The 12,245-nt window shown below is 43.0% G+C and overlaps 1 protein-coding gene across 1 annotated transcript in view; it reads right to left on the bottom strand.

The window, feature by feature from the left end:
* The window catches only part of TNC (tenascin C), a 204,871-nt gene extending 192,828 nt beyond the window's left edge, over positions 1-12,043 (bottom strand). The window contains 1 exon segment of the mRNA XM_040322752.1: positions 11,862-12,043. The gene's annotated coding sequence lies outside the window, so the exon portion shown is untranslated.
* Between the last annotated feature and the right edge of the window lie 202 nt (positions 12,044-12,245).

Genomic DNA, 12,245 nt, shown 5'->3' with positions numbered 1-12,245 from the left:
TGGGCAATTGTGAGGCTAAAGAATGGGCATTGATCAAGCTGCATTGATAGGCAATTGTGAGGCTATAGATGGGCATTGATCAAGCTGCATTGATGGGTAATTGTGAAGCTATAGATGGGCATTGATCAAGCTGCATTGATGGGCAATTTTGAGGCTCCGGATGGGCATTGATCAAGCTGCATTGATGGGCAAGTGTGAGGCTGCAGATGGGCATTGATCAAGCTGCATTGATGGGCAATTGTGAGGCTACAGATGGGAAATTGTGAGGCTGCAGATGGGCATTGATCAAGCTGTATTGATGGGTAATGGTGAGGCTGCAGATGGGCATTAATCAAGCTGCATTGATGGGCAATTGTGAGGCTGCGGATGGGCATTGATCAAGCTACATTGATGGGCAATTTTGGGTCTGCACATGGGCATTGATTTAGCTGCATTATTGGGCAATGGTGAGGCTGCAGATGGGCAATGGTGAGGTGTTACTGTTGACCAGTTCCATCGTTGGTTTCCCAGTGCATCCTGGAATATTGCATACCTCTAATACCTGCAAAGCACAGCTAATGCTGGATAAAATCCCCTCAAATGCTTCAGATGCTGTAAGTGAACGCTGTCCTAGACTTCTATGGAGGCTTTGGAGACCCTTTGAAGCACCAAGTAAGTGACATGGGTATCATTTTTGAAGCTAAACAAACACAACGTGTGAACAGGACTGTAAGGAAACCAATTTATTTGGTGACGGGGCTTTGATGTGTGTCCAGTGCCACATTTTGAAGCAAGTGTAAACGAGCCCTTACAGAGCCAAAGATCTGGATGAAATACACAAAGCAAAGCGAGATTCAAGTAAGAACTCACACAGCCCCCCGTATTTAGATATCATTTGTCTATCCCGTAGATCAGCTTTCAAGTCGACTTTTCTGAAAGCTGATATTATGTTTGTTCCCCTGGCTAGGATGGGGTTAACAGAAACAGTAGCTTGAACATGTGCTCCTCGAAGGAGCCGCTGGAACAATCTCTCCACAAAGTAGCTGCGGGGGCTATTGTGTAAATCCCACGGAACGAACGAAACCGTAAAAAGAACCCTCGGCACATACTAAAGCGTGGAGTAAGTTCACAGCTAAGGCGGAATCATGGAAAAAAATAATCAATTAACTTTACAGGACGGTTCATGTAAGACACAATCTCCGTTCCTTGGCCAGACAAAGCATAGGACATTCTTGGTGGCAACCACCTTGTGAACCATGGAATCCTTCATTAGCTTTCTTTGTGATGGGGGTAGGTGAGTGGAGACAAGAAAGCTTTTTCTTTTTTTTTTTCTTTTTTTTTGGAAAATGTTATTCACGTACAACCTATTATGCTGCCGCCATTCAGCCACTCCATTCCCTAGTGAGACAAATCTTTTTATCCGAATGCCAGCCTTGGAACAAGACATTAGTACCACCCTCCTGTTGCTGCTGAGCTGCCAACCAAAGAATTATTTCCTTCAAAATGTTCCATTTTTTCCTTTTGCGATTCCCATGTTTCTTCAAGACCTTTTTTAGAGGTTACATTACAGGCATACCTATGAACAGGGGGGTACAGGCATTACACCTGTAGCGGCCGATGGTCCCCAGGGGCCCGGTCGCCCCCTGTTTTTTTTTTTTTTTTTAGCAAACCCCTGTTTTTTTTTCTTCTGTTTTTTTTTTCGTCTGACTTTAGCAACTCGTGGCAGGAGAGAGAAGAGAAGACTTGACTTGACTTTGTTTTGTTCATCAGCACCAACCCCCCGTCCCCATCCCCGTCCTGCGAGAGGTCCTGCAGGAGAGAGGAGGGCCCCCCCGGTTCTCCGCTCCAGGGGGGCCCTGCCTAAAGCTGTGTAACCCTAATCCTAACCCTAACCTCTAACCCTAACCCCTAAACCCTAACCCCTAAACCCTAACCCTAACCCCTAAACCCTAATCCTAGCCCCTAAACCCTAACCCCTAACCCCTAACCCTAACACCCAACCCCTAAACCCTAACATTAACCCCTAACCCTAACCCTTAACCCCTAACCCTAACCCCTAAACCCTAATGTTAACCCTAACCCTAACCCCTAAACCCCTAAACCCTAACGTTAACCCCTAACCCTAACCCTAACCCCTAATCTGAGATGGATGCCCTGCCTATGAATATTATCCTTCATGTCCTTATCATGAAAAGTTTTTAAGTTAGCAACTTTTGTTACGACTCGCCACTCCCTTTTAGACTGTTAGCTCCTATGAGTAGGACCCACCCAACCCTCTTGCCTTGATTTGTTTTGTAACGGTACTGTCTCCCTTTTATATTATAAAGGTAATAAGAACATAACAATGAATACTGTCCTTTGGGTCCTTACCATGATAACCTTTTGAGTTACTAACCTTTGTAAGACGTGCCTCTCCCTTTTAGAGTGTAAGCTCTTGTGAACAACAAGACACACCTAACCCTCTTGTTTTTATTTTATATAGTATAATAGGTATAGAAGCAGATGGTGTCAGTAGGGCATTGGATGATGTCAGTAGAGCAGTGGACAGTGTCAGTAGAGCAGTGGATGAGGTCAGTCGAAGAGCTGATGAGGTCAGTAGAGCAGTGGATGGTGTCAGTAGAGCAGTGGACGGTGTCAGTAGAGCAGTGGACGGTGTGAGTAGGGCAGTGGATGGTGTCAGTAGGGCAGTGGATGGTGTCAGAAGAGCAGTGGACGGTGTGAGTAGAGCAGTGGATGAGGTCAGTAGAAGAGCTGATGAGGTCAGTAGAGCAGTGGATGGTGTCAGTAGAGCAGTGGACGGTGTGAGTAGGGCAGTGGATGGTGTCAGTAGGGCAGTGGATGGTGTCAGTAGGGCAGTGGATGGTGTCAGTGGGGCAGTGGATGGTGTCAGTAGGGCAGTGGATGGTGTCAGTAGAGCAGTGGACGGTGTCAGTAGGGCAGAGGATGGTGTCAGTAGAGCAGAGGACGGTGTCAGTAGAGCAGTGGACGATGTCAGTAGGGCAGTGGACGGTGTCAGTAGGGCAGTGGACGGTGTCAGAAGGGCAGTGGATGGTGTCAGTAGGGCAGTGGATGGTGTCAGTAGGGCAGTGGACGGTGTCAGTAGGGCAGTGGATGGTGTCAGTAGAGCAGTGGATGGTGTCAGTAGATCAGAGGACGGCGTCAGTAGAGCAGTGGATGGTGTCAGTAGGGCAGTGGATGGTGTCAGTAGAGCAGAGGATGGTTTCAGTAGATCAGAGGACGGCGTCAGTAGAGCAGTGGATGGTGTCAGTAGGGCAGTGGACAGTGTCAGTAGGGCAGTGGATGGTGTCAGTAGGGCAGTGGACGGTGTCAGTAGGGCAGTGGACGGTGTCAGTAGAGCAGTGGATGGTGTCAGTAGAGCAGAGGATGGTTTCAGTAGAGCAGAGGACGGTGTCAGTAGAGCAGTGGATGGTGTCAGTAGGGCAGTGGACGGTGTCAGTAGGGCAGTGGATGGTGTCAGTAGGGCAGTGGATGGTGTCAGTAGAGCAGTGGATGGTTTCAGTAGAGCAGTGGATGGTGTCAGTAGAGCAGTGGATGGTTTCAGTAGAGCAGTGGATGGTGTCAGTAGGGCAGTGGATGGTGTCAGTAGGGTAAAGGTTGGTGGGACCATTTCACATGCTCTGCAGCAGGCCCCCTTCCTGACGTCTTTTGCCTCCCCCCCCCCCACGGTGGCAGAATGGCAAGCCTGGTTGCAAATGGGACCTTTGCAACCCTGGTAGTTCCACCACTGCTGTGCTGTCTTTGTGACCTGCACAAACTTTGGACACTTTATAAATCTTGAATAATATCAATAATAATCACAAGAAGAAGAAGAATTTGAAAAAGGGGTAAGACAAATATTGTAATGTTATCAATAGCAGCCAATCAAATTTCAGCTTTCGTTTGCTTAACCGTTTCCTGCCCATCTCCGATGGCCCTTTACCTGGGAGATTGTGCCATTGAAGCATGCGATGATGCGACCACTGAGATTGGTTGTCAAAGCGGTCACCTGATCAGGAGCCAGTCCCACTGGCTCCCCTTTACTACTATAGACCAGTAGTTGTCACTGTGTTGGGAGCACGTAGTGAGCCCGCTCTAGGTAGAGAAACCTCTGCGGCTCATGGATGCACATATATGGCATGTGGGCGTTAAAGCCCGCCCTTTGAGCCACTGCACACATGTGTTCCCCCCACCCACCGGGGATTAGTCATAGTTGAAGAAAAAGAATAACGGCTGCACATCCAAAGGTTACAAATGTCTTTATTGAAATCACAGTGATGACACCAAGGACACAAGTCACGTAGACACGTTTCACACATACATCTTGTGCTTAACTATTAACCATAGACCTCTACTATTAGGCCCTGATGGAGCGGGGAGAAACGTACCGGGGAACATGGTTAGTAGACTAGTGCTGGCTGAGGCCACCTTACACTAGTTGGTGAGGGAGAGCTAACACTGGATAAGTTGGTTTGGATGCCAGCACCCCCACACCTGAGGACTCTAAATAGCGACCAATGAAATTGATTAACAAAATGCCATAAAAGATGATTTCTGTTTGGTTGGTATTGTCATTGCACTTTGCACCATGTTCTCAGCACTACTACACAGAGACCATTGACCCTCCCCCCCCCCCAAAAAAAAGCTCAAATCAAAGCCTGTAGAATGAATCCAAGTCAACCCAAAGTTTGCAACTTTATACAAAGACCATTGACCCCCCCCTCCACCCAAAAAATCTCCAATTACAGTCTGAAGAATGGATCCAAGTCAACCCAAAGTTTGCAACTTTATACAAAGACCATTGACCCCCCCCCAACTCTCCAAAAAATATAAAATTAAAGCCTGTAGAATGAATCCAAGTCAACCCAAAGCTTGCAACTTTATACAAAGACCATTGACCCCCCCCCAAAAAAAAACTCAATATAAAGCCTGTAGAATGAATCCAAGTCAACCCAAAGCTTACATCTTTACACAAAGACCATTGACCCCCCCCCCCCAAAAAAAAAGCTCAAATTAAAGCCTGAAGTATGAATCCAAGTCGACCCAAAGCTTGTAATTTTATACAAAGACTATTGTTCCCTCAAACCAAAAAATATCCAATTAAAGCCTGAAGAATGGATCCAAGTAAACCCAAAGCTTTCAACTTTACACAAAGACCATTGACCCCCCCAACCCCCCCTAAAAAAAAGCTCAAATTAAAGCCCAAAGAATGGACCCATGTCAACCCAAAGCTTGCAACTTTATACAAAGACCATTGACCCCCCCCTAAAAAACGAAACTAAAATTAAAGCCTGAAGAATGAATCCAAGTCAACCCAAAGTTTGCAACTTTATACAAAGACCATTGACCCCCCCCTAAAAAACTCAACTAAAATTAAAGCCTGAAGAATGAATCCAAGTCAACCCAAAGTTTGCAACTTTATACAAAGACCATTGCCCCCCCCCAAAAAAAAAACATAACGGTTGAAGAATGAATCCAATTCAACCCAAAGTTTGCAACTTTATACAAAGACCATTGCCCCCCCCCCCCTTCCACCAAACTAAAACAAGCTCCAATTAAAGACCAAAGAATGGAACCAGGTCAACCCAAAGATTGCAACTTTATACAAAGACCATTGCCCCCCCCCCCCTCCACCAAACTAAAACAAGCTCCAAAGAATGGAACCAGGTCAACCCAAAGATTGCAACTTTATACAAAGACCATTGCCTCCCCCCCTCCACCAAACTAAAACAAGCTCCAATTAAAGACCAAAGAATGGAACCAGGTCAACCCAAAGATTGAAACTTTATACAAAGACCAATGACCCCCCCCCCCCCCCAAAAAAAAAAAACACAACCTCAATATAAAGCCTGAAGAATGGATCCAAGTAGACCCAAAGCTTACAACTTTACACAAAGACCATTGACCCCCCCCCCCCCCAACCCCCCCAAAAAAGCTCAAATTAGAAGCCTGTAGAATGAATCCAAGTCAACCCAAAGCTTGCAACTTTATACAAAGACCATTGACCCCCTCAAACCAAAAAAGCTCCAATTAAAGCCTGAAGAATGGATTCAAGTCAACCCAAAGATTTCAACTTTAATAACTTTTCTTGACTATTACTCAAACTGCAAACTTTCTGTATAAGATTTCAAAAGCACCCCAAAAAATAAATAAAATCATCCATTTGGATCCTACAAATGATGTTGATGGGGCGTAATTAGAAAGCCGTTAAGTTGACTTTTTCCCAAACATGAATCAGTCACTGTCATTCAAAACACGCATCGGGAAGATTCACCTCTATTCAATCTTTGGTGAATGTCATATTAATTGTTTTATAAATGTGCCGTATATCTAATATATATTATAAAAAAAAATGATAACATATTTTTACCAACAGAAAAATAGCTACAATATTTCCATTATTAATGAAGTCTAAAATACCAAGAAGAAAAGAAAAAAGAAAGTGAAAAGAACCAGATAAGCATTGGACTTGGACCCATTAGGGTTGTTATAACATGGTCAGGATGAATAATGATTAACATTTTTTGTAAGAAGAGAAGAGAGTAAGAAAAAGTAAGTGAGAAGAACCAGATATTATGAAAGGTCTTTCCAACATGGTCATCACTACGTTATAATGGCACTTATTGGTACCTGTGACGTCCCACGTGTATCTGGTTCTTTTCTACTGTAATAATTATTGATGTTGTCACCTCTCTAGTTATACATAGACTATCATATCCATACTTTCATACAAAAAATAAATTGAACTTTACCTTGCCAATAGGTATCAGTAGACGATATTAAGTAGCAGGTCACGTCATTTATTAGAAAAACAGAGTGGATCAAATTCAAATCTTTGAAGGTACCAATAAGGGTCCTAATACCATGACCATGACTGGTGAGTAATGATGTTTGTAGCATGAAGAAGAGAGAAAGAAATAAGAGAAATTAACCTGATACTTCAGGGACCTTACAGATGCCATGAAGGGCCCTTCCAACATGGCCATGCCCAGGTTGAAATGGCCCTTCTTCGTAAATGTAAAGTCCTACATGGTCATACAGGACTGATAAGTGTCTTTACACCATGGTCATGACCAATGATTAATGATGTTTGTAGTATTAGGAAAAGAGTAAAAAAAGGTGAAAGGAACCAGAAACTTGAGGGACTTTACAGGTACCAAGAAGGGTCTTTCCAACACGGTCATGCCTAGGTTGAAAAGGCCCTTCTTGGTAAATGTAAAGTCCTACGTGGTCAAATGTAGGACGTTCCAGGGACTGATAAGTGTCTTTACACCATGGTCATGACCAACGAGTAATGATGTTTCTAGTATTACTAAGAGAGTAAAACAGAGGTGAAAGGAACCAGAAACTTGAGGGACTATACATGTACCAAGAAGGGTCTTTCCAACACGGTCATGCCAAGGTTGAAATGACCCTTCTTGGTACCTGTAAAGTCCTACATGGTCATGCCCGGCTTCAAATGACCCTTCTTGGTACCTGTAAATTCCTACATGGTTTTGACCATGTTGGAATGACACTTCTTGGTGCCTGTAAAGTTCCACCACCTCTGTTTAAAAAGAAGGGAAAGAAACCAGATACTTGAGGGACTTTACAGATACCAAGAAGGGTCCTTCCAACATGGTCACATGGGACCTTACAGGGACTGATAAATGTCTTTATACCATGGCCATGGCTGATAAGTAACAATGTTTTTAGCATTAAGAAGAGAGTAAAAAAGGGAAAAGAAACCAGATACTTGAAGGACAGGTAAAAAGAAGGGTCCTAATAACATGGTCATGTGGGACCTTACAGGACTGATAGATGTCTTTACACCAAGGCCATGACTGATGAGTAATGAAGTTTGTAGTACGAATAATAGAGTAAAAAAAGTAGTCAAAGAAACCAGACACAAATGGGACTTTAAGGGTCCTTCCAATATGGTCATGTGGGACATTCCAGGAAACGATAAGTGTCTTTACACCATGGCCATGACCTGATGAGTAACAATGTTTGTAGCATTGAGAAGAGAACTTGAGGGACTTTACAGATACCAAGAAAGGTCATTTTAACATGGTCATGTGGGATCTTTACAGGGACTGATAAGTGTCTTTACGCCATATTCATGACTGATGAGTAACAAAGATTTTAGCATGAAGAAGAGAGTGAAAAAGAAGTGAAAGGAACCAGATACTTGAGGGACTTCACAAATATTAAAATGAGTCCTTCCAACATGGTCATGTGGGACGTTCCAGGAAACGATAAGTGTCTTTACACCATGGCCATGACCTGGTGATTAACAATGTTTATAGGATTTAGAAGAGCACTTGAGGGACTTTACAGATACCAAAAAGGGTCCTTCAATATGGTCACGTGGAACCTTACAGGAACTAATAAGTGTCTTTGCACCATGGCCATGACTGATGAGTAATGATGTTTGTAGTGGTCTTGACCACGTTGGGATGACACTTCTTGGTACCTCTAAAGTCCTACATGCCCATGACAATGTTAAAATGACCCCTCTTGGTACCTGTAAAGTCCAACACGGTCATGACCACATTGTATTGACACTTCTTGGTACCTGTAAAGACCTACACGGTCATGACCACATTGGATTGACCCTTCTTGGTACCTGTAAAGTCTTGTATGGTCATGACCACATTAGAATAACCCTTCTTGGTACCTGTAAAGTCACATCTGTATCTAGTTCTTTTCTATCATATTATTATTATGTTGGCACCTCTCTGATTAAACATAGACTAGCATATCCATACTTTGTCTCGTAAAAAAAGAAGTGAAGCTTGTGAATAGGTTTTAGGAGGTGATATCAAATAGCAAGTCAGAGCTAGCAAGGACATTCAATTAGCCTTCAAATCCAAGCAGGAACCAATCAGGGACATTATAACATGGAGATGATTAATGATGTTTGTAACAACCGAAGGAGAGTAAAGAAGAAGTGAAATGAGGCAGATACATGCAAGACTTTACTGGGACTGATAAGTGTCTCTACACCATGACCATGACGAATGATTAATGATGTTTAATGGTATTTGTAGCATCAAGAAGTGAGTAAAAAAAGAAGTGAAAGGAACTAGATACATGTGGGACTTTACATGGACTGATAAGTGTCTTTACACCATGGTCATGACAAATGATTTATAGTATTTGTAGCGAATACAAAGTAAGAGAAAAGGAATCATGTACTTGTGGGACTTTACAGGTACCAAGAAGGGTTATGACCATGTTGTCATGACTCTTCTTGGTACCTGTACTTGTAAAGTCCCACATGTATCTGGTTCATTTCTACTGTAAAAATTTAATTATGTAGACATCTCATTGTGAATTAGGTTCAGTAGGTGAAATGAAATAGCAAGTCAGATCATTTGTCCCAATTCCCAATGACTATGTTATAATGACCCTTCTTGGTACTTCTAAAGTCCTACCTGGTCATGACTATGTTATAATGACCCTTTTTGGTACTGTACCTGTAAAGTCCTACAAGGTCATGACTATGTTATAATAACTCTTCTTGGTACTTGTTACATTCAAACATGGTCATGATTATGTTATAAAGACCCTTCTTGGTACCTGTAAAGTTCCACATGGTCATGACTATGTTATAACAACCCTTCTTGGTACAGTACCTGTAAGGTCCCAAGTGGTCATGAGTATGTTATAATGACTCTTCTTGATACCTGAAAAATCCTACATGGTCATGACTATGTTACAATGACTCATCTTGGTACCAGTAAAGTCCAACATAGTCATGAGTTTGTTATAAGGTCCATTTTGGTACTTATAAAGTCTTACATGCTCAAGACTATGTTATAAAGACCCTTCTTGGTACTTTTAAAGTCCAATATGGCCATGACTATGTTATAACAACCCTTCTTGGTACCAGTAAAGTCCAACATAGTCATGACCAGAGCTTTTTTTCTTAGAAAATAGGTGCAGGAACTCAACCAAGACCCCTTTCAGATTTCAAAAACAGTAGAAGGGTCTTAAAGGGGCATTAAATGCCAGGATTGCATTACATACAGAGTGCAGAGTTCAGGGTTCAGGGGGGTTACACACAGAGTGCAGAGCTGTCACTTGTAAACACAGAAACCAGACTTATGTGTTTAAAAGTGATTGTGGTGAGCAGGCACCAAACGGTCTGAGCCAGAGGTGGTGGAACTGAGTTCCCCCAAGTTCCCCCTAAAAAAAAGCCCTGGTCATGACTATGTTATAAGGACCCTTCTTGGTGCTTATAAAGTATTACATGTTCAAGAGTATGTTGTAACAACCCTTCTTGGTACCTGTAAGGTTCCACATGGTCATGAGTCTGTTATAATACTCTTCTTGGTACATGAAAAGTCGTACATGCGCATGGCTATGTTATAATGACCCTTCTCGGTAACAGTAAAGTCCAACATAGTCACGACTGTGTTATAAGGACCCTTCTTGGTACTTGTAAGGTCCCATTTGGTCATGAGTATGTTATAAGACTCTTGTACCTGAATAATCCTACATGGTCGTGATTATGTTATAAGGTCCCTTTTGGTACTTATAATGTCTTACATGCTCAAGACTATGTTATAACAACCCTTCTTGGTACCTGTAAGGTCCCATGTGGTCACAAGTCTGTTATAATGACTCTTCTTGATACTTGTTACATTCAAACATGGTCATGATTATGTTATAAGGACCCTTCTTGGTACCTGTAAAGTCCCACATGGTCATGACTATGTTAGAGCAACCCTTCGTGGTACCTGTAAGGTCCCATGTGGTCACAAGTCTGTTATAATGACTCTTCTTGGTACGTGAAAAGTCCTACATTGCCATAAGGACCCTTCTTGGTACTTATAAAGTCTCACGTGCTCAAGACTATGTTATAACAACCTCTTTGGTACCTGTAAGGTCCCATGTGGTCATGACTATGTTATAATGACTCCTTTTGTGCCCGAAAAGTCCTACATGGTCATGACTATGTTATAATGACACTTCTTGGTACCTGTAAGACCCCACATGGTCGTTACTATGTTAAAATGACCCTTCTTGGTACGTGTAAGGTCGCACACGGTCATGACTATGTTATAATGACCCTGTATATCTGTTATAATGACTCTTCTTGATACTTGTTACATTCAAACATGGTCATGATTATGTTATAAAGACCCTTCTTGGTACCTGTAAGGTCCCATGTGGTCACAAGTCTGTTATAATGACTCTTCTTGGTACGTGAAAAGTCCTACATTGCCATAAGGACCCTTCTTGGTACTTATAAAGTCTCACGTGTTCATGACTATGTTATAATGACCCTTACGTCCTGTAAGGTCCCACGTGGTCGTTACTATGTTATAATGACCCTTTTTGGTACCTGTGAGGTCCCACGTGGTCGTGACTATGTTATAATGACCCTTTTTGGTACTTGTAAGGTCCCAGGTGGTCATGACTATGTTATAATGACCCTTTTTGGTACTTGTAAGGTCCCACGTGGTCGTGACTATGTTATAATGACTCTTTTTGTACCCAAAAAGTCCTACATGGTCTAGACTATGTTATAATGACACTTCTTGGTACCTGTAAGACCCCACGTGGTCATGACTATGTTACAATGACCCTTTTTGGTACCTGTGAGGTCCCACATGGTCATGACTATGTTACAATGACCCTTCTTGGTACTTGTAAGGTCCCACGTGGTCGTGACTATGTTACAATGACCCTTTTTGGTACCTGTGAGGTCCCACATGGTCATGACTATGTTACAATGACCCTTCTTGGTACCTGTGAGGTCCCACATGGTCGTGACTATGTTACAATGACCCTCTACTAAATACCAAATATAAGTAGCAGTTACAAGAAAAAGAAATGAGGTCCTTTCATTCATTCAAACACTTGAGCTCAGCTGAAGGACACCACGAGCTTACCTTTCAAAGCTGATTATTGGTAGATCCAGCTCTAAAGAGCATCCATGCGTTGGATGTGACGAGGAGAAGGCAGCCTATCCCCTGCTGCTGCTGCTGCTGGACTGCGCTCCCAGGAAAGTTTGGTACATGAGTCAGGGAGATGCTTTGCTATGAGTGCTCAGTCCCTGCACTCCTCTGCAGCTTTATATAGTGGAGGCAGCCGGTGCTTCCCTCACTCCTGTGTAATGGGATGCCTCAAGGCAGGCTTTCCTTCTTCCTTTATTAAAGGGGACGTCCTCCTCTCTCATTTGGAAGCTCCTTTAAGCTTTTTCCCCAGTGTGCGGACAGACATGCAGAAGGTATTCTCCGCTTACCATGTAAGGAGACGGCACATGCAAGCTTGAT

Source organism: Rana temporaria, chromosome 9 (assembly GCF_905171775.1).
Source record: "Rana temporaria chromosome 9, aRanTem1.1, whole genome shotgun sequence".
NCBI classification, from domain to species: Eukaryota; Metazoa; Chordata; class Amphibia; order Anura; family Ranidae; genus Rana; species Rana temporaria.
This window is presented reverse-complemented; position numbering and strand designations above follow the sequence as displayed.